This window comes from Ptychodera flava, chromosome 4 (assembly GCF_041260155.1).
Source record: "Ptychodera flava strain L36383 chromosome 4, AS_Pfla_20210202, whole genome shotgun sequence".
NCBI classification, from domain to species: Eukaryota; Metazoa; Hemichordata; class Enteropneusta; family Ptychoderidae; genus Ptychodera; species Ptychodera flava.
In genome coordinates, this window is record NC_091931.1 from 8166863 (window position 1) to 8190121 (window position 23259).

The 23259-nt window shown below is 37.0% G+C and overlaps 1 long non-coding RNA gene across 1 annotated transcript; it reads right to left on the reverse strand.

Moving 5' to 3' along the window:
- Positions 1–436: 436 nt before the first annotated feature.
- Positions 437–2213, reverse strand: LOC139130812 (uncharacterized). The gene is made up of 2 exons (XR_011551986.1): positions 1007–2213; positions 437–612 (listed from the first exon to the last, which is right to left on the reverse strand). It is a non-coding gene; the product is annotated as an uncharacterized lncRNA (long non-coding RNA).
- Positions 2214–23259: the final 21046 nt, after the last annotated feature.

Here is a 23259-nt window from a genome sequence, read left to right on the forward strand (position 1 = left end):
CTACAAAATGCAAAATTTCCTTCATAAGTTGGCATAATTCCACAGCAGTCAGCTCTGGGATAAACTTTTACCGATTTCAGCAACAGTAAGAAAACGAAATACATTATTAAATAGACGAGAGATACTGAAAACCAAAGAAGCAACACAATAAGTGAAAGCAAAATTTCTTGTATTGTACCATAGGTACAGTACCATAGGTTTCAACGTTTTTTTCTTTTCCAACGATATAATACGTTCAGCTCAGATATGTACACAGAAGTTGTAAAATCGCTTGTGTAAACATGGCCAATGTTAGTGACACCGTTGAAAACCTGACAGACTGTGGAAAGCACAAGATGTGTTTTATCCAACTAAGCTCTGAAATACCAGTTTCACAAGAAAAAATAGTCAGCGCAAATAAAGTTATTGTTAAATAAAAAGACATAGAGAAAAAAGATTAAATTCAAATTGTGGTACGATTTATTTTAAATGCCATGTTCATTTCATGCCACAAGTATCTTCAAGAGATTTTCTTTTGACTCGAGAAGTTTCATGTAACATTTACATTACTGTCATAGGCTGCGATTTGGCTTTCTGTTCTCTGAATTTCTTGTCCCTTCCTCACTATGCATTCTGAAAAATACAAATCGTTCAGGGAAGAGTATAAGTCTTTACCGTTTGACCACACATTTAAACATCGCAATTTGATGAAAGACATCAATAATTATTTGACAAGAGACAAAAAAGTTGAAAACTTGAAGCAAAAAAATGCATATACATTTATGATTATTAAATTAATAATGATCAAATGTCAAACAGCCGACAGCTCGCCGTATGTTGTTTACATACCAACGGCGGCGACGGGCGACAATCTGCAAAAATCTCAGCACTTACTGTAACTGTTGTGAAACGAAAGTGAATTCAGTATGAATCAGTACTCAACGAAAATTTATCTGTAGCTAAACATAGCAATGCAACGATTACAGAACATTATAGCGATGAACAGACGGACGGCACATTGACTTACCGGTACATTTGAGAATGGCTCGCAGAGGCTGGATGATTCGATCCCGGTTCCGGTTGCAGGTCTCTCCGAACCGTGTGTACATACTTAGAAAACATAGTCAGCATTTTTACTGCTGTTCGCGTTCACAAATTTTGAAACCCGTCTATCTCTGGTGCTGTATACACGTTTTTCCAACACTGTGATATCATTTGCCTGGCGATTCCAAAGAAAGATCACGAAATTGTCCACTAGATAACTCCCTAACAACAAGTACACAGCCGATGGTACCAAAATCTAACTTCGCGCCGATCAAGCCTCATGACGTTAACGGAAGTGCGATCTATAAATCATTACGCGATATATAATGTAGTCCCGTTTTTAAACGTTGGAATCGACTCTACATTATTCACCAATCCGTTATGTTTTATACTTGATAGAGCACCCAATTTACAAGTATAATGAAACTGGTTATTTTCATCATAGAAAGACTCAAAATAGAGTAAAATTTCTTTCAACACGAAGATTCAATATCAATGCGCGAACTGAACTTGATGAACCGTGACCTCAGAGTGTAAACATGTCGGCTGCTCTCTCAGCACTGGACGTCCGCGAAGTAGCGTATTGGATTTTCGTACAGCGGTCGGGATGGGGTGTGAAACACCCCAAAATTGTGCTCGGCAATTATCTAACGCTGAAAACATGGACAAAAGCATTGAATATCAATCCAGTCATAACAGAAAGCGAGATTTTGTTAGCGATGACAGGACACAGACTTAGCTTCCAGTGCTGGGCACTGTACGTACTGTATACACTGCTATATAGCGTGAAGTCTGAGCACGTCCACGGCCCTGCTTGGAGCCAAGGTACTAGTAGCGGGTCCTGCGACATTGAAGTTTATTTGTTTGTTTCTACAATGAAAAGTTCTCATCTGTCGATATTTTTAAGGTACAGATTTGCAGTAACAAAAGTCTACGACGCGTCCTTACACAAGTTACAGACCATCATAGATTTCGTTCGAAACTGTTTCAGTGCATTTTGGTATCACTCGCAGAAAATACAGAGTTTAACTTGCAAGTCAGACAAGTCCCTGTTTTAAAAAGTTGTTTCCCTAAAAATTCAGTTGTCGATTGAACCTTGATTTACCAAACCAGATCGTCGAAGGGGGTACTCATGTAATGATGTTACATGTCACTGCTGTATAATACAGATGTACTCTTTATATCCATCATCCTGCGCAATGTTGTTGAGTTTAGGCCTGTGTCGCTTTCACCAGCTGATCTGTGCTTTAATGTTAAAAGCTGTCCATTATCTAATAGTTTTTATAATTTAAAAGTTGGATTGTCTGTTATAAAATAAATGAATGTAAAATATAAATGAAAGGTCAGTTTTGTTTTCTTAAATATGACTGGTCACGAAGTGCAATGGTACACTGTACTCCCGGTAATGAAATAGTCGGCAATGTGCCCATCATGTGTTGCTCCATATTTGCAGCAATAACCAATAACAATCTGTACATGTAATGTCATTTCTGGCACACAAGCTGCACACTTTGATAGTCCGTGGGCTAGAGGGGTCTACGTGCACCCCCCCCCCCCCACAGGATAACAAACCTGTATTTTTCAGAACCCTTGGGATCCCTAGAATACGAAATGGAATTTTAACAGAAAAAATATAGGGACGCAATAGCTGTTATGGTCATGTTTTGAAGGGTACCGCAAAATCACGATTTTCCAAGCCAAATGCATTTTCGTCAAATCTGTCTTCTTGTAAGTCATGTGCTGAGCTCATTTTTTAACATAACCTCACTTGTTTGGTATCATTAGAAAGGGAATTTATTCTTCTTTAAGATGACATATTGCATTATGCAATATCTGTTACAGTTTTTGTCAAATATTACCAAAACGTACCCCTTACCCCAAAATTTAACATTACAAATTACAGAAAATCTCAAATTCTACCAATTTTTTAGCTAGGCATAATAAAAAATGCAATGTTTTGTCTGAAATCTATTTTATTTGATACAGGGACATGTCAGAAATATGAAATAGACTTTTAACAGAAAAAATATTGGGAATCTACAGCTGTAACAGTCATATTTTGAAGGGTACCGCAAAATAATAGTGTTGCAGATTGGCATGCATTTTTGTTAAAACTGTCTTCCTATAAGTTATCTGCTGAGCTTGTTGTTGAATATAATCTGGCTTGTTAGGTATCATTAGAAAGATAATTTACTAATATTTAGAATGACATATTGTAACATGCAATATCTTCTATAGTTTTCATGATATGTAACCCAAACTTACCCCATACCCCAAAGTTTACATTGAAAATTTCAGTCGTAGGTGAAACCAAGTTCTACCATTTTTTTAGCTTGACACAAAAATCTGGCCGTTTTTGCTATTAAATCTGTTTTATTTGGTACAGGGACATGTCAGAAATATGAAATATACTTTTAACAAAAAAATATTAGGAATGTACAGCTGTAACAGTCATATTTTGAAGGGTACCGCAAAATCACAGTGTTGCAGATTTGCATGCATTTTTGTTAAATTTGTCTTCTTATAAGTTATCTGCTGAGCTTGTTGTTGAATATAATCTGGCTTGTTAGGTATCATTAGAAAGATAATTTACTAATCTTCAGAATGACATATTGTAACATGCAATATCTTCTATGGTTTTCATGATATGTAACCCAAACTTACCCCATACCCCAAAAATTACATTGAAAATTTCAGTCGTAGGTGAAACCAAATTCTACCATTTTTTTAGCTTGACACAAAAAATCTGGCCGTTTTTGCTATTAAATCTGTTTTATTTGGTACAGGGACATGTGAGAAATATGAAATATACTTTTAACAAAAAAAATATTAGGAATGTACAGCTGTAACAGTCATATTTTGAAGGGTACCGCAAAATCACAGTGTTGCAGATTTGCATGCATTTTTGTTAAATTTGTCTTCTATAAGTTATCTGCTGAGCTTGTTGTTGAATATAATCTGGCTTGTTAGGTATCATTAGAAAGATAGTTTACTAATCTTTAGAATGAGATATTGTAACATGCAATATCTTCTATGGTTTTCATGATATGTAACCCAAACTTACCCCATACCCCAAAGTTTACATTGAAAATTTCAGTCGTAGGTGAAACCAAATTCTACCATTTTTTTAGCTTGACACAAAAAATCTGGCCGTTTTTGCTATTAAATCTGTTTTATTTGGTACAGGGACATGTGAGAAATATGAAATATACTTTTAACAGAAAAAATATTAGGAATGTACAGCTGTAACAGTCATATTTTGAAGGGTACCGCAAAATCACAGTGTAGCAGATTTGCATGCATTTTTGTTAAAATTGTCTTCTTATAAGTTATCTGCTGAGCTTAGTTTTGAATATAACCTGGCTTGTTAGGTATCATTAGAAAGATAATTCACTAATCTTTAGAATGACATATTGTAACATGCAATATCTTCTATAGTTTTCATGATATATAACCTAAACTTACCCCTTACCCCAAAGTTTACATTGAAAATTTCAGTCATAGCTAAAACCAAATTCTACCAATTTTTTAGCTAGAAACAAAAAATCTGGCCGTTTTTCCTATTAAATCTATTTTATTTGGTACAAGGACATGTGAGAAATATGAAATAGACTTTTAACAGAAAAAATATTGGGATTCTATAGCTGTAACAGCTGTATTTTGAAGGGTACAGCAAAATCTCAGTATTCCTGATTCGCATGCGTTTTTGTTAAATCTGTCACCTTATAAGTCGTCTAATGAGCTTGTTATTGATTATAACCGGGTTTGTTTAGTATCATTGAAAAGGTAATTAAATAGTCTTTACAGTGACATATTGTAACAGGTAATATCTTGTATAGTTTTCATGGAATATGACCAAAACGAACCCCATACCCCAAGGTTTATATTGAAAGTACTGTCATAGATAACGTGATCAAATTCCGTGAATTTTTAGCTAGACATGATAAAAATAGCTCTGTTTCGGTATTAAATCTGTTGTATATGGTACTGGGTCATGTCAGAAATGTGAAATAGACTTTTAACAGAAAAAATATTTGGACTGTATAGTTGTAACAGCCACATTGTGAAGGGAAATGCAAAATCGTAGTACCGCAAATTGGCACCTTTTTTGTTAAATTCTTCTTCTTTTAAGTCATCTGTTGAACTTATTTTGTGACACAACCTGGCTTGTGAGGTATCATTAGTAGGTAAATTTATTCTTCTTTAAGATGACATATTGTAATATACAATGTCATACATAGTTTTCCTGGAATATGGTCAAACTTTACCCCATACCCAAAAAGTTCAAATCGCAAATTACAGCGTATCTAAATTCTACCATTTTTTGCTGCACATAATACAAAAGGCAATTCTTGTTTAAAATCTGATTTATTTGTTACAAAAGTATGTCAAAAGTATAAAATTAACTTTTATCATTTAAGATGATACAATTTAGTAGCCATTTAGTAGCCATTTGGATCATTTTTGGAGGGGAAGCCATATATTGCAAATGTATGTGTTTCGGCAAATTTGCCCTGATACCTGGGTACCCTTCCAAATATGATCCAAAAGGCTACAAAATCATATTATGTTCCTGTTAAAAGTTAATTTTATTTTTGTAACATACTTTTTAAAAAAAAAACATATTTCATAGATTGCATACAAGCATTGCCTTTGTATATAAAATTAATAAATTGTATAAAATGGTAGAGTTTCAGATTTGCAGTAATTTGCTGTGTAAACCTTGGGTATGGGTGAGCTTTGGTCCTATTTCATGAAACCTAAAGAAGACATTGCATATTACAATATGTAATTTTAAAGACCAGTAAATTACCTTTCATTGATACCTAACAAGCCAGGTTATGTCAAAAATAAAGCTCAGCAGATGACTTTTAAGAAGACAGATTTTACAAAAAAGCAAGCGAGTTGGCAATACTGTGATTTTGCGAGAACCCTTCAAAATATGACTGTTACAGCTGTAGATTCCTAATATTTTTTCTGTTAAAAGTCTATTTCATAATTCTGACATGTCCCTGTACCAAATAAAATAGATTTGATAGCAAAAACGGCCAGATTTTTTGTGTCAAGCTAAAAAATGGTAGAATTTGGTTTTAGCTATGACTGAAATTTTCAATGTAAACTTTGGGGTATGGGGTAAGTTTTAGTAATATTTCATAAAAAATCTGTACAAGATATTGCGTGTTACAATATGTCATTCTAAAGATTGGTAAAGATTGGTAAATTATCTTTCTAATGATACCTAACAAACTAGGTTATATTCAAAAACAAGCTTAGCAGATAACTTATAAAAAGACAGATTTAACAAAAATGCATGCAAATCTACAACACTGATATTTTGCAGTACCCTTCAAAATATGACCGCTACAGCTGTAGAGTCCTAATATCTTTTCTGTTAAAAGTCTATTTCATATTTCTCACATGTCCTTGTACCAAATAAAATAGATTTAATAGGAAAAACGGCCAGATTTTTTGTTTCTAGCTAAAAAATTGGTAGAATTTGGTTTTAGCTATGACTGAAATTTTCAATGTAAACTTTGGGGTAAGGGGTAAGTTTAGGTTATATATCATGAAAACTATAGAAGATATTGCATGTTACAATATGTCATTCTGAAGATTAGTAAATTATCTTTCTAATGATACCTAACAAGCTAGGTTATATTCAAAACTAAGCTCAGCAGATAACTATAAGAAGACAATTTTAACAAAAATGCATGCAAATCTGCTACACTGTGATTTTGCGGTACCCTTCAAAATATGACTGTTACAGCTGTACATTCCTAATATTTTTTTGTTAAAAGTATATTTCATATTTCTCACATGTCCCTGTACCAAATAAAACAGATTTAATAGCAAAATCGGCCAGATTTTTGTGTCAAGCTAAAAAAATGGTAGAATTTGGTTTCCCCTACGACTGAAATTTTCAATGTAAACTTTGGGGTATGGGGTAAGTTTGGGTTACATATCATGAAAACCATAGAAGATATTGCATGTTACAATATGTCATTCTAAAGATTAGTAAATTATCTTTCTAATGATACCTAACAAGCCAGATTATATTCAACAACAAGCTCAGCAGATAACTTATAAGAAGACAAATTTAACAAAAATGCATGCAAATCTGCTACACTATGATTTTGCGGTACCCTTCAAAATATGACTGTTACAGATGTAGATTCCTAATATTTTTTCTGTTAAAAGTCTATTTCATATTTTGACATGTCTCTGTACCAAAAAAACAGATTTAATAGCAAAAACGGCCAGATTTTTTGTGTTAAGCTAAAAAAATGGTAGAATTTGGTTTCACCTACGACTGAAATTTTCAATGTAAACTTTGGGGTAAGGGGTAAGTTTGGGTTAAATATCATAAAAACTATAGAAGATATTGCATGTTACAATATGTCATTCTAAAGATTAGTGAATTATCTTTCTAATGATACCTAACAAGCCAGATTATATTCAACAACAAGCTCAGCAGATAACTTATAGGAAGACAGTTTTAACAAAAATGCATGCAATCTGCAACACTATTATTTTGCGGTACCCTTCAAAATATGACTGTTACAGCTGTAGATTCCCAATATTTTTTCTGTTAAAAGTCTATTTCATATTTCTGACATGTCCCTGTATCAAATAAAATAGATTTCAGACAAAGCATTGCATTTTTTATTATGCCTAGCTAAAAAATTGGTAGAATTTGAGATTTTCTGTAATTTGTAATGTTAAATTTTGGGGTAAGGGGTAAGTTTTGGTTATATTTGACAAAAACTGTAACAGATATTGCATAATGCAATATTTCATCCTAAAGAAGAATAAATTCCCTTTCTAATGATACCAAACAAGTGAAGTTATGTTAAAAAATGAGCTCAGCACATGACTTACAAGAAGACAGATTTGACGAAAATGCATTTGGCTTGGAAAATCGTGATTTTGCGGTACCCTTCAAACATGACCATAACAGCTATTGCGTCCCTATATTTTTTCTGTTAAAATTCCATTTCGTATTCTAGAGATCCCAAGGGTTCTGAAAAATACAGGTTTGTTATCCTGTGGGGGGGGGGGGTGCACGTAGACCCCCTCTAGCCCACGGACTATGATGGCCTGCTGCACACAAGCTGCACACTTCAAGGTCTGTTGTACACAAGCTGTACACATTTTACATTTGCCGCACACAAGGTGTACAGTATGGAGATTATTGCACAGAAGCTGCACAGTTTTGTCTCCTGCTGCACAGTTTCTGCTCAGATTAACACTGTGCAGAAACTGTGCAGCTAGCTGCATTTTCCTGCACAGCCTCTCTTGCACAGCTTTCCTGTGCAGCACTAGTGCAGCAACTCTACAGCAGAGCTGCCGCTAGTCTACAGCAGAGCTGCCGCACAGTTTCATTTTCATAAGGGATGTCTTGCTCAATATTTCTGCTTTTCTGGTGTTCTTATGAATTTTTCGTACCAAGTCACATAAATGCATGATCTATTTTCCAGAGTAGAAATACACACATTTCCATGGCACCCACTGGCAAGGAACATACTATGATCATAATTTAGACTCATCTCAAGTGTAATCTATTATTACATCTGGTGTAACTGTGTTTTCTCTAGGTCGGCAGGTTATGTTCTCAAAAATGAGGATGCTATGATAAATAACTTCTCACAAATTGTCTCATGCAATAATTACCGAAGAATTTTTTTCCTCCTAAATGATTAGGCCATCCCAGTACACCCTAAATTTCACTGTATTTCTTGAATTGATCATAATTGATACAGTAAATTGAAGCAAATAATACATTCATAAATTTGAACTTGAGAAAAAACCAGAGAAAAAACTGAAGAGTCTGACAATAATGTAACAATTAGTAGACCTGCTGTTATCAATATTTTGTTCTGTGCAGCACTATTGTCTATAGTTCTGTTCCCTAAATGACAATTAAATTCCAGGTATGAAAGGCAAAAAATTAAGTTTGTTTCTCATCCTCAGTCTCCCATACAAAAGTAATGCGGTAACGTGCTTTTTCATATCATATTCAGTTTTTTTTGTGAGCTCTAGATTTATGCAACTTGGGTCGTACACGTTGGCCTTTGTTGCGTACAAAGTGCAGTGCTGGTTGGACGGACTAGTTACGCATCGAAAAGACAATAATTCACATAAAATAAAAATACACAAATGTAAACCAATAAATAACAATTAAAGGTTTGATTCACCGAACAAATAAAACATTATCCACATTCCCAAAACAAGGTTAAAAGAAGATGCTTCGCAGAACCCTGCTGAATGAAATAGTTCCCGATTATGTTGTGTAAGGGTTTTGTGCGCTACCAAAATGATTGAGAAGCGTCAGATCCAAAATTGCTGAAGTGCCTTGACATGATGGGTTAAAAGGTGAAATTCGTCACCAACATAGATTCATCCAAAAAGAAAATGCATATATTTTCACAGTGTTCTTTGTAAATTGTATCAGCAAGATATCTCACAAAATGGTTATTCCGCCTGTATTTTTATAAAGCAAGTTGACAACAAATTTGCACATTCCCGAAACAGCGATTTAAGGGTAAACCGTAATTACAAAATTAGCTTGGAGACCATGACATTAGCCATTTATGATTGTTGTGTATTAATTTTTAATCTACAGAAATAGTTGGAGACTGGGATTTTCTCTCAGTTCCCTTCCACGGTGATCTTTAATTAGTTGTTTAAAAATGAAAAGGAAAAACTGATAAAATAAATCAAATTTTTGTTCCCTGGCATCTCAAGTGTGTAATGTGTCTGTGGCCATTTGTACTGAGTGGACATATCATAAATATAACAAATCACATTATAAAACTTCCACACATTGACATTAATTGGGACCAGTTTTACGAAAAGCATACCAAGCAACGAATAATTTTTATCAAATATATAAATCTCGGCACCCTTACATATTCAAGTAGATGACTACATATTTGTACACATGGTATTTCTGGATCCGTATACTGTATGTCGATCAATGATACAGCATTGAATTTGAATTTGAACAAAATTTCATCTATTGATTTTTGCCTGCAAGCTGTTTGCGACATTTTATTCTCACAATATTACAACTCAAATTGTCGTACGGAAGCCGACTTGCGAAGAGAAGTAGTTTTAATCTTGCACGATGGCAGAATATTGCGAATATCCATCCCCACCAGGCCCCAAAGCTTCGCGTGCCGAAACACCGGACACATACCTCATCAGGCGAACGGGTCAGAATCCTGATACAATTTTCCCTTCACAAATAAACACGGACCATTGAAGGATCGTGTACAGCGGGCTTACCATGCCATGCATACTTGATAGGCATTTATAGAATCCAAAAACCAATATCTTAGAAGGCGTTCTTTTTTCTCTCTTTCGTACATGTGCCATCACAGTCCCTGGCCGGTCAGAAAGATACAGCGAGCAATGCGCGATTTACACGCACGCTCTTGCGAAAGTTGTTTGACCTTGTAAACCGGAGAGAAACCACACGCGCAAATCGCATCGAGGGTATTTCTTCTCTACCTCATGTTCGGGTCACAGGAGTATAATTACTTTGGACCAGTATAAGCGACCTTTTAAGTATCTAAACCCGGAAGGATCGTGGATTCTGTAATTTTCGCCCGATTTTCACCGAAAGGTCGTCTTTTATCAAACGAACCCAAAATTTCGGCAAGGATTGAACGCCATCAGGGGGTGACTCACCCCACTGACATAGCCTGGTCCCCGGGGGAACTCCCATAGAAACGGTATACGGGTATGTGCCTCCCGAATGGGTCACATTTACACGAAAAAATCCCTAAACTACATGTATGATGGGTCGATTTTTCATCTGAAAAACCTCTAAACATTGGTCTAAAACAAAGCAAATCCCCCATGCTGTAGGAAAACCTTCACATCTAACAGAGTAGGCCCCTAAAGTTGAAATTTCCCAAAATTTGTCAAAGAAATCCCTAATGATGGGTCATATTTTTGGAATAAACGTGGGAAGAAAAATATTTATTTACAAAATATTTATTTATTTATTTATTTATTAGCCGTGTTCACAATAATGACATTGGCTCAGAAAGAAAGAGAAGGGGAAGAAAATGTAAAACACTGAAAAAGTTTTCAGATTCACTTCATTCACATTAGCTCAAAAGTAATTAAACTTTCTGACTGAAAATCTGTAACAATTCATTCATGTATTTTGCAACACATGAACAATGCAACTGTCAGTAAGAATAAGATGGGAAGTAAGGGAAGATGTTTCAACTAGGGCGGCACACCCCATGCGAAAGTATCAAGAATACCCCCCGGGGGGGCGTGGTCCCTGTTGACTGTATTTACAATGATTCACGTGTATTTCGGATTTTTCACTTCATTAGGGAATAGGCCTAAATGAAAATGGCTAGGTGCACTGGACACGCGAAACTGACGACCAACGTTTCTATGACTTTCTATTCTCCGCAATCAATGAAGTGTAGGGCCTACTGTTATGTAGGTCATTCCCCCACACTCATCATGACCTGAGTTCAATCAGTCTAGAACATTCCCAAGGTCACTGCCCTTGATGACCTCACAACCTTGAATTCAATTAGTCATGTTTGGAATGTTCTGGAAAGTTGATTAGTTGTGTAAGGGAGATAATTTTAGAACAGTAATTAGCATGTCAATAAAAGTTCTAGATTGTTCTTATATGCCTTTATAAAAGGGACGTGCACAGCTTCCAGTCAGACTTTTGGGATCGTGTCTCTTGTGTGTTACTATAAACTCCAGCAGTAGTCATTCTCAAGACTTTTCAAGACCTTCACTGTCAACGCTGGATTTATACTGTGGACTTTGTGCAGCTGCAAGCCTGCAAGGACTGTTCATTCATTCAACTGACTGTTACAACTCTGAGACTGGAGCTTTGCCGTCCCAGCTGAGATAAGTAGTCTGTACACTTTAAAGCTTGTATCCTATCCCTAACTTAGCAATTAGTTTTATTTTCGTAATAAATTTTGTTTAATAACGGTAAACGTTAACTGCTGAGTTCACCCTTTTGTTCGTTTTCTCTGCACGTAACAAATTGGGGCTTGTCCGGGATACGAATATTTTGAGCCGTTTTGACAACATTTTGCCTACCTTTTCAAAACTACTGTATACTGTGAACTCAGCGAAATTCAATCATGGCGGAATTCAGGCCAGACGAATTTATGGATGACCTTGATCAGGACACATTTAATTCCCTCAGAAAAGACAACCTCATAGCACTGGCAAATTTCCTTAAAGTAGATGTCAAAAGATCTATGCGCAAGCGAGAATTCAGTTCAAGATTGCAAAACATTTAGTTAATTCTGGCCATTTTGAAGAGTCTGCCTTAAAAGATTATGAGCCTGAGTCTTCCTTCGAACTCAAAAAATTAGAATTAGAAATACAGGCAGATTTGGAGCTTAAGAAATTGGAATTAGAAAAGGAAAAATTGCAAATGGAAGAAAGGGAAAGGCAGGAAAAATTACAAATGAAAGACAAAGAATTACAAATGGAAGAAAGACAGAGAGAAAAGGAGAGAGAATTAGAAGAACATCGACTACAGTTAGAAATGAGACGTTTAGAGCTTGGACAGTCAGGAAATTCTTCCCTTCAGACAAGTTTGACATCACTAAGCATTTCAGGTTAGTCCCCCCTTTCCAAGAAAAGGATGTTGATAAATATTTCCTTCATTTTGAGAAAATTGCTCAGAGTCTGAATTGGCCTAAGGAGTCCTGGTCTATGCTTTTGCAGAGTGCTTTGGTGGGTAAAGCCAGAGAAATTTACATTCAGTTGTCAGTAGAGCAGGCTTCAGATTATGATTCTGTGAAGGAATTAATTCTCAAGGGCTATGAATTGGTGCCTGAAGCTTACCGTCAGAAATTTAGGGATTGTGAGAAGGCGAAAGATCAAACTTATGTTGAATTTGCTCGAACAAAAGAACAACTGTTTGATCGTTGGTGCTCTTCTGAAAAGGTCAGTCAGAATTATGACAAATTACGACAGCTTGTTTTGATTGAGGAATTTAAAAGGTGCATCCGGAGTGACATCAAGACGTTTATCAATGAACAAAAGGCAGATACATTGGAGGTTGCTGCACGTTTGGCCGATGATTATTCATTGACCCACAAATCTTCATTTCTCAGCAAACCATCCCAGTCCTTTTCCTACAGAAACAATGCAGGTAAATTTAACTCCTCCTTTTCATCCAAGAATTTCTCAAAGGAGAGTAGAAAATCAAATGAAAACAGTTTGCCAAATTCAAGTAACATCCTACATCATCAGATCCCAAGTCTCAATCTCCTTCTGACAAACAGTTTGGTACACTTTCTTGTAATTATTGTAAGAAAGACGGCCATATTTTAATGTCAGATTGTTTCAAATTGAAAAGAAAACGTGAAGGTCAAAGTGGTCAAAGTGGATCTAAGCCACCGGCTTTATTTCTTCATCAACTCAATTAGAGTCTAATAATGTGTGCAACACATTTTCTGAGGTTAAACCCCTCTTATCCCCAATTAATGAGGTCAAGGTCAATTCTTCTCAAGATAGCATTATGGGTATTTTCGAACCATTTATTCATAATGGTTTTATATCACTTTCTAGTGATTTCTCTCTTCGCTACCCCTGTCAAATTTTAAGAGATACCGGGGCTTCCCAGTCTCTTTTGTTGGCAGATACCCTGCCGTTTTCTGAAAAGTCATTTTCAGGTTCTAAAGTTCTTATTAAGGGGTAGATTGCAATGACTACATTCCTGTTCCTCTCCATAATGTCTATTTGTCTTCGGACTTTGTTTCTGGACCTGTGACTTTAGGTATTAGGCCTTTTTTGCCTTTTGAAGGGATTCACCTTCTTCTTGGAAACGACCTTGCTGGGACAAGGTCATTACTAATCCACTTGTGACTGATAAAGTAGATCAGCCCCCACTCCCCCCCCCCCCCCCACTACTCCTACTTCAGATCAGGATCCAGAGCCAATTGAACAAGAGATACCGATTTATTTCCTTCATGTGCCATTACTCGAGCCATGTCAAAGAAAACTTCCGAGAATCAAAATACTCTCAAAAATAATGTCACAGATGTTGACTTAAATGACACCTTTCTCAGTCAGGTGTTTGACACGGATCATTCCGTTATCCCTCGTGGATTTGAAACTTCCAGTAAAACTTCTGCTGACCAAAGTCAGACATTTTCTAGATCAAATCTCATTGCAGAACAACACAAAGACCCAGATATTTTGTCTTTGTTTGACAGGGTAGATGATGAAGGTAAAACTTCAGATAGCTCTGTTTCCTATTATACAAAATCTGGTATTCTCATGCGTAAATGGAGACCTCCAGACGTTTTGGTTGATGACGATTGGGCTATAAAACATCAAATTGTGGTTCCAAAGCCCTATCGTGCTGAAATATTGCGCCTGGCCCATGAAACCCCCTGGGCTGGTCACTTAGGAGTCAGGAAAACTTATCACAAAATTCTCAGTCACTTTTATTGGCCTAATCTCAGGCAGGATGTAGCACATTTCTGTAAAACTTGTCACACATGTCAAATGGTAGGAAAGCCAAATCAGACCATTCCAAAGGCCCCTTACAGCCAATTCCTGCATTTCAAGAACCATTTAGTAGGATACTAATAGACTGTGTTGGGCCCCTACCAAAAACAAGATCAGGAAATGAGTACATGTTGACAATAATGTGTACATCAACTCGGTTCCCAGAAGCCATACCACTGAGAAAACATAAAGACAAAGACTATAGTGAGAGCTTTAGTCAAATTTTTCACTTTATTTGCCTCCCTAAATGTGTCCAGTCCGATCAAGGCTCCAACTTTATGTCTGGAATTTTTCAACAAGTAATGGATCAGCTAGGCATTAAACAGTATAGGTCATCCGCCTATCATCCAGAAAGTCAGGTGCTCTTGAGCGATTTCATCAAACTTTGAAAAACATGATTAGGACCTACTGTTTTGACACAGAGAAGCAGTGGGATGAAGGAATTCATTTTTGCTCTTTGCTGTTAGAGAGTCAATTCAGGAGTCTCTTGGTTTTAGCCCATTTGAGCTTGTATTTGGACATACAGTCCGTGGCCCACTTAAGCTCGTTAAAGAGAAATTCCTATCAGACGATGATGATTGTCTGAATATTTTGCAATATGTGTCAGATTTTCGTACAAAACTCTCTAAAGCATGTGAATTAGCCAGAGAAAATCTTGAGTCATCTCAGCAGTCAATGAAAATCAAATATGATAAAAGCACCTCAAAACGGAAGTTTGAACCAGGTCAAAAAGTTCTTGTTCTACTTCCAATTCCTGGCAAACCACTCCATGCTCGTTACTTTGGGCCATATCTAATCGATAAGAAATTGAGTGATTTAAATTACATCATAATAACACCTGACAGCGAAAACAAAAACAGCTATGTCACATAAATATGCTTAAGCCATATTTGGATAGGGATAATCCTACTAAAACAAACCTGTCAGTACAGTCAGTTCTGGCCATTATGAAGATAGTGATACTGAAACTGAATTGAGTGAAAATACTCTAAACTCAAAGCTGGGCTCGGTCAAGCTTCAGAACTCAGAAATCCTGGAGAAGCTGGAGTCTACAAAGTTGGCACACCTCCAGCCAGAACAACAACAACAGGTGAAAGAACTGCTCCATGAATATAAACACCTGTTTCAAGATGTTCCAACGAGGACAAACGTCATCTATCACGACGTTGATGTTGGGGACAGTAAGCCTGTAAAACAACATCCATACAGACTGAATCCAACAAAAGCGAAATATCTCCAGGAAGAAGTCAAATACCTGCTGGACAATGACTTTATTGAACCCAGTAAAAGTAACTGGAGTTCGCCGTGCATACTTGTTCCCAAATCAGACCACAGTTATCGTATGTGCACGGACTTTAGGAAGGTCAACACTTTAACAAAGACAGACACTTTCCCAATCCCGAGGATTGATGACTGCATCGACCGAGTGGAAAAGCCAAGTATGTGACGAAATTTGACCTACTGAAGGGATTTTGGCAAGTCCCTCTGACGGATCGTGCTCGTGAAATATCCGCCTTTGTTACACCAGACGGATTGTTCCAGTACAAGGTGATGCCATTCGGAATGAAGAACTCTCCGGCAACGTTCCAACGGATGATCAACGACGTCATATCCGGGCTAGACGGATGTGCAGCTTACGTTGACGACGTCGTCCTGTATAGTGACACCTGGAGGAACACATCAAGCTCATGCGGAAGTTCTTTGAGAGACTGAGCAAAGCAATGTTGACTGTCAACCTTGCCAAATCTGAGTTTGGTTGGGCAAGAGTAACTTACCTCGGACATACTGTAGGACAGGGTGAGGTAAAACCTGTTGATGCCAAAATCAGTGCCATTTCAAGTTTTCCCATACCAAACTGCAAACGACAACTGATGCGCTTTCTCGGTATGGCTGGTTACTACAGAAAATTCTGTCCAAATTTCTCCACAATTACTGAGCCTTTGACTAACTTACTTAAAAAGAAAGTAAAGTTTGTTTGGTCAGAGCAATGCCAACAGGCATTTGATACACTTAAAGCCATACTGCAAAGTGCCCCAGTGTTGTCTGCACCAGATTTCACTGTGCCATTCAAATTAGCTGTAGATGCTAGTGATACGGCTGCTGGTGCTGTTTTATTGCAAGAGGATAGTCATGGTGTAGATCATCCTGTTTGCTATTTTTCACGCAAATTTAACAAATCCCAGAGAAACTACTCTACAATTGAAAAAGAGTGTTTATCTTTGATATTAGCTTTACAGCATTTTGAAGTTTATGTTACTTCTTCAAATCAGCCAATAGTGGTTTATATTGATCACAACCCTCTTGTTTTTCTGCAGAAATTTAAAGGCAAAAATCAGAGATTGCTAAGATGGAGTTTAATGTTACAGGAGTTTAATCTTGATATTAGACATATCAAAGGCAGAGACAATTTAATTGCAGACTGTCTCTCTCGTATTTAGAGTTTATTGTTGTTCACTTTCAAGAAATTTTACTTTAGAGTAAAAAAATTTTGAGTACTTAAATCCTTTTCAAGATTACATTTGTAAAAGAAAGATTTTTCTTTGAAAATTTTCTTTTTTTGAAGAGGGGGTGTGTTATGTAGGTCATTCCCCCACACTCATCATGACCTGAGTTCAATCAGTCTAGAACATTCCAAGGTCACTGCCCTTGATGACCTCACAACCTTGAATTCAATTAGTCATGTTTGGAATGTTCTGGAAAGTTGATTAGTTGTGTAAGGGAGATAATTTTAGAACAGTAATTAGCATGTCATAAAAGTTCTAGATTGTTCTTATATGCCTTTATAAAAGGGACGTGCACAGCTTCCAGTCAGACTTTTGGGATCGTGTCTCTTGTGTGTTACTATAAACTCCAGCAGTAGTCATTCTCAAGACTTTTCAAGACCTTCACTGTCAACGCTGGATTTATACTGTGGACTTTGTGCAGCTGCAAGCCTGCAAGGACTGTTCATTCATTCAACTGACTGTTACAACTCTGAGACTGGAGCTTTGCCGTCCCAGCTGAGATAAGTAGTCTGTACACTTTAAAGCTTGTATCCTATCCCTAACTTAGCAATTAGTTTTATTTTCGTAATAAATTTTGTTTAAACGTTACTGCTGAGTTCACCCTTTTGTTCGTTTTCTCTGCACGTAACACTACCAAAAGTTAATATGCCTATTTGCCGGAGAAAATATCCTCCTTGGTTTGACAACGACCTTAGGCTTATTTGTTTACTTCGGGATAAAGAATACGAGTGGCGGCAATTCGAAAAATCACGCAGTACAGAGCACAAAGATTTGTTTTCTCATTTGAGGGCCGCTTTAGAGCCAAACGAGCGAAGTTTTCTGAGTATATATGGCTCATATTGAATCTAAAATCAAAGACGACTCCAAACGCTTCTGGAGTTTCGTTCGTACAAAATATAAAAATAGTTCATTGCTATATCTGCATGCCACACTAGCTGATACTCCTGGTGGCATTGCCAGTGCATTATAATGCATTTTTTTTCAATCTGTTTTACATCAGATGATGAAACTAGTGAAAATGAACTTCCGCCATTTCATCTTCGGATTACAGACCAACTTTCAAACATTTCATTAAGCCATCAGGATGTTTTACATGGCCTAAACAGTAAGCCTTATTGATATTAACAAAGCGGTAGGGCCAGATCTTGTCTGGTTTCATTCTGAAAATAATGTTCTCATGAACTCGCCACTCCATTATGCCTCATATTCAACAGGTCGTTGAACTTGGATGCCTTTCCGACAGCATTCAAAGTTGAAAATTTCACACCAGTTTTAAATCAGGTGACAAAAAGGTAGTTAACTAACTTCCAATATCTGTCCAACCATTAGTCTCTAAAGATTTTGAGAAATTAGCTAATGCGCAACTGTTTCCCCATGTTTGGTACCGTAATATATTTAGAAATCCCAACATTGTTTTATGAAGGTCGAGCCACCCAAACCAACTTAGTAAGTTATGTTGATTTCATTACAGATGCTATCGATAAGAAAGTACAGGTAGATAGCATATATACGGATTTCAGAAAAGCTTTCGATGTCACATACTTTCCTGTCGCATAAACTGAGCGCATATGGTTTCTCCGGCAATGTTATATCCTGGCTTACATCGTACCGTCAAAATAGAACACAACGTGAGTCACATGTCATCACCATGTGATGTCACGTCAGTTGTACCTCAACGCTCTCTAATTGAGTGTTTGTTCATTCACGTCAATGACTTGCCAGACATTGTCCATTGTCACGGATCATCAGTGTGCTCAAAGTATGTTGACGATGCCAAAATTTATCATAATTAGAACACAGCGTGATTGTATTTCCCCTCAAGCGGACATTGATAATGTTTAAAAATGGTGCAATACGAAGAAATTAAAGCTTAATGTCGGAAGTGCAATACTATTACATTTACTTACAAAAATAAACTGATCACTATGGAAGACCGGTCACGACATGCGACATGCGACCTGCGACTTCAAAACTGCGACCTGCGTCCTGCGAGTTTGAAACATACGACCTGCGACTTCGGCATTAGACCAAGGTGTAGGCCTAACCTGCGACTTCACAACAGCGACCTGCGTCCTGCGTGTTTGTCAAACTGCGATATCAGTCTTGATTTGTTCGCACCATTGCTCTGAACACGAGCCTGAAAAACACGAGGGACACCATTGCACTATATTAAAACAGCCGTTTACCGCATTGTCGCGACCAGAGCATTATTTTCGCACCGCTGGCCTACGCAAAAATCGGCCAGCGAAAGAATTCAACCAGCGATAGAAGTGCATGAAGCTGTGACGGTAGAGAATTCTACAAACGAAGAGCACAAATTTATTTTCCTTCTTACGAAAGGCAAACCGATCTGAAATAATGCAATAGCAATAGGGTTTTAAACGTCTACATCAGTGTTTAATAGTTTCTGGAACTTTTCTGCCTACATGATTTAAAATATTATATACACACAAAAAATAATATGTACATATTATAGTATGTACATATTAGGCTTAAAGACTGAAAATATGATTGTAGGAGGGTTTAATTATGTCCTGTTTTACAGTTTTAACTCGCGTTATCTATAAAGAACTTGAGTCGGTCTCTGGCTATTCATGGTTAGCAAATATGTTTGCACTTCTGTCAATATCAGTATTATTTTAACTGCTTTACTTTGCATATGTTATTTGTGTAGACAAATGTAGTCCGAAGTTAACCAGTAAGAATATTTTTATTTTTCCGACTGAACAAAAGTTGGATCAATTCGATTTTTTGACGAAAAGTAAAAATGAAATTAGACGAAAAGATGGCAACATCCGATGATCAATCACTGGAGAATTGGAACAAAACTGGAAATGTTAGAAAATGAACGACAATAACTGAAAATTCGAATGTTTGCAATGACACTGACGCAGTTATGATACAGGGGGGGGAGAACAACTGATGAATTAAACAGACAGCTAGATGGTTATACCACAGTGAAATGAGGATAAATACCAGAGATTTCTAAAAATCAAAAAGTTTGTCGATAACATAAGGAAAGAAACGCTCGAGGTAAGGCAGACGAAGAATATCGAAAATAATTTGAAATTATAATGTAAACATATAAATGCCTAGATCACGTAGCATATTATTTTCCATGCATTAACACGTACTGTCAACATTTCCGTCATAAAATTATCTCTCCAGATGAAAATGAGTGAACTGGTGTGTACATGAATTGAGTTTTGCCAGACTTGGTGAACGATTTACCAAAGCGAAAGCAATGGCTTATTAATTGATCGATGTTGAACGTTAAATCTCCTTTCCACGTTTTACCCTTTGAGCGCTGTAATTTTCTCCCACCAAAATTTAGAGCAAAATTTTACCAATTGTATGATTTTTCTGTAATTTTTTGATAATTTTGGACCAAATCGACATCACATTTCATTGGCTACAGGTTTTTCCCATTTTTTTTGCAAAAATTGGAGGAAAAATTGACAGGGGTTTATTATATAAAGGGGACAAAAATAGACTTTGGCGCTCAAAGGATTAAAGTTCACGCAAGACGCCTCCAATCTAATACTGAGGAAAACACCATGAAACGTTACGTGTTGTTGTCGCATGTCGCAGTTGTGAAGTCGCAGGTCGCAGTTTGACAAACACGCAGGTCGCTGTTGTGAAGTCGCAGGTTACACCTAGGTCTAAATGCCGAAGTCGCAGGTCGCATGTTTCAAACTCGCGGGACGCAGGTCGCAGTTTTGAAGTCGCAGGTCGCATGTCGCATGTCGTGACCGGTCTTCCATAGATCACCTACAATGACAGTAAGCTTATTTAGTCCCCACGGACACCGTCCGGGGGACTTATAGGTTTGGTCATGTCCGTGCGTCCGTCCGTCCGTGCGTCCGTCCGTCCGTCCGTCCGTCCGTTCACGCAGATATCTCAGAGACGCCTGGAGCGATTTCGTTCAAACTTGGTACAAGGATAGTACCATACCTCATACAGATGCACGTCGATTTGTTTCACAATGCGATCAAATTTGGCCGTGGTAGAGGACTTTTTAGTTTTCACCTCCATAGTCTCCCATGTATAAGGCAGACCATAGACTTCCATGTATAAGGCAGACCATAGACTCCCATGTATAAGGCAGACCATAGACTCCCATGTATAAGGCAGTCCATAGACTCCCATGTATAAGGCAGTCCATAGACTCCCATGTATAAGGAAGTCCATAGACTCCCATGTATAAGGCAGTCCATAGACTCCCATGCATAAGGCAGTACATAGGCTCCCAAGATAAATAAAAAATTAGTTTCTCATCGTATTCATATTGCAAAAAGGATGCAGTGACACAGTTTTTAGTCCCCACAGATAAAGTCCAGGGGCTCATAGATTGGGTCATGTCAGTCCGTGAGTCCATCCGTTCACGCAGATATCTCAGACACTTTGACAAAATGTCATGTGACTTGGTGACCTTTGACCTCGAATATACATATTTGTCCATAACTCAGTAACCACAAGTGGTAAACCTTTCATATATGGTATGATGGGACACCCTATGACGCCACATATTGTACCTCATTAATTATGTGCATATCTAATTTTGAGTGAGCCAATAGAGCTAGAGGTCAGATTTTTGGTATATATGGATAACTTAGCAATACAATTTTTTTGACAAATGTCACGTGACCTTGGTGACCTTTAACCTCAAATATACATATTTGTCCATAACTCAGTAATCACTATGCTACACCCTTCATATTTGGTATGATGGGACACCTTATGACGTCACATATTGTACCTCATTAATTATGTGCATATCTAATTTTGAGCGAGCCAATAGAGCCAGAGGTCTGATTTTTGGTATGTAGGGATAACTTAGCAATACAATTTTTTTGACAAAATGTCAAGTGATGTCAATGACCTTTGACCTCAAATATACATATTTGTGCATAACTCAGTAACCACAAGTGCTACACTCTTCATATTTGGTATGATGGGACACCTTATGACGCCACATATTGTACCTCATTAATTATGCACATATGTAATTTTGAGCGAGCCAATAGAGCTAGAGGTCTGATTTTTGGTATATAGGGATAACTTAGCAATACAATTTTTTTGACAAAATGTCACGTGACCTCGGTGACCTTTGACCTCAAATATACATATTTGTCCATAACTCAGGAACCACAAGTGCTACACCCTTCATATTTGGTATGATGGGACACCTTATGACGCCACATATTGTACCTCATTAATTATGCACATATCTAATTTTGAGTGAGCGAATAGAGCTAGAGGTCTGATTTTTGGTATATAGGGATAACTTAGCAATACAATTTTTTTGACAAAATGTCACGTGACCTTGGTGACCCTTGACCTCAAATATACATATTTGTCCATAACTCAGTACCACAAGTGCTACACCCTTCATATATGGTATGATGGGACACCTTATGACGCCACATATTGTTCCTCATTAATTATGTGCATAACTAATTTTGAGCGAGCCAATAGAGCTAGAGGTCTGATTTTTTTGTATGTAGGGATAACTTAGCAATACAATTTTTTTTGACAAAATGTCACATGACCTCGGTGACCTTTGACCCCAAATATACACATTTGTCCATAACTCAGGAACCACAAGTGCTACACCCTTCATATTTGGTATGATGGGACACCTTATGACGCCACATATTGTACCTCATTCATTATGTGCATATCTAATTTTGAACAAGCCAATAGAGGTAAATGTATGATTTTTAGTATATGGGGATAGACTATAGGATAGAAATTTTTTGACAAAATGTCATGTGACCTCGAAAACCTTTTACCTTAAATACACGATTATGTCAATAAATAAGTAACCACAAGTGCTATGTCCTTTATATTAAGTAGGATGGGAGACCTTATGACAACACATGCTTTACCTCGTTAATTATGCCCATATATAATTGTGGGCAAGCCAATAGAGCTAGAGGTCTGAATTTTGCATATATGGATTAATTAGCAATACAATGTTTTTTTTCAAATGTCACGTGACCTTGATGACCTTTGACCTTGAATATGCATATATATGCATAACTCAGTAATAACAAGTTCTTTACGCTTCAATTTTGATAGGATAATAGACCTTAAGATGTCACATCTTGTACCTCATTTATTATGCACATATGTATTTCTTGGCTGGCCAATACAGCTAGAGGTTTGATCTTTTTTCCCGATTTAGAACCATAACTTAGAC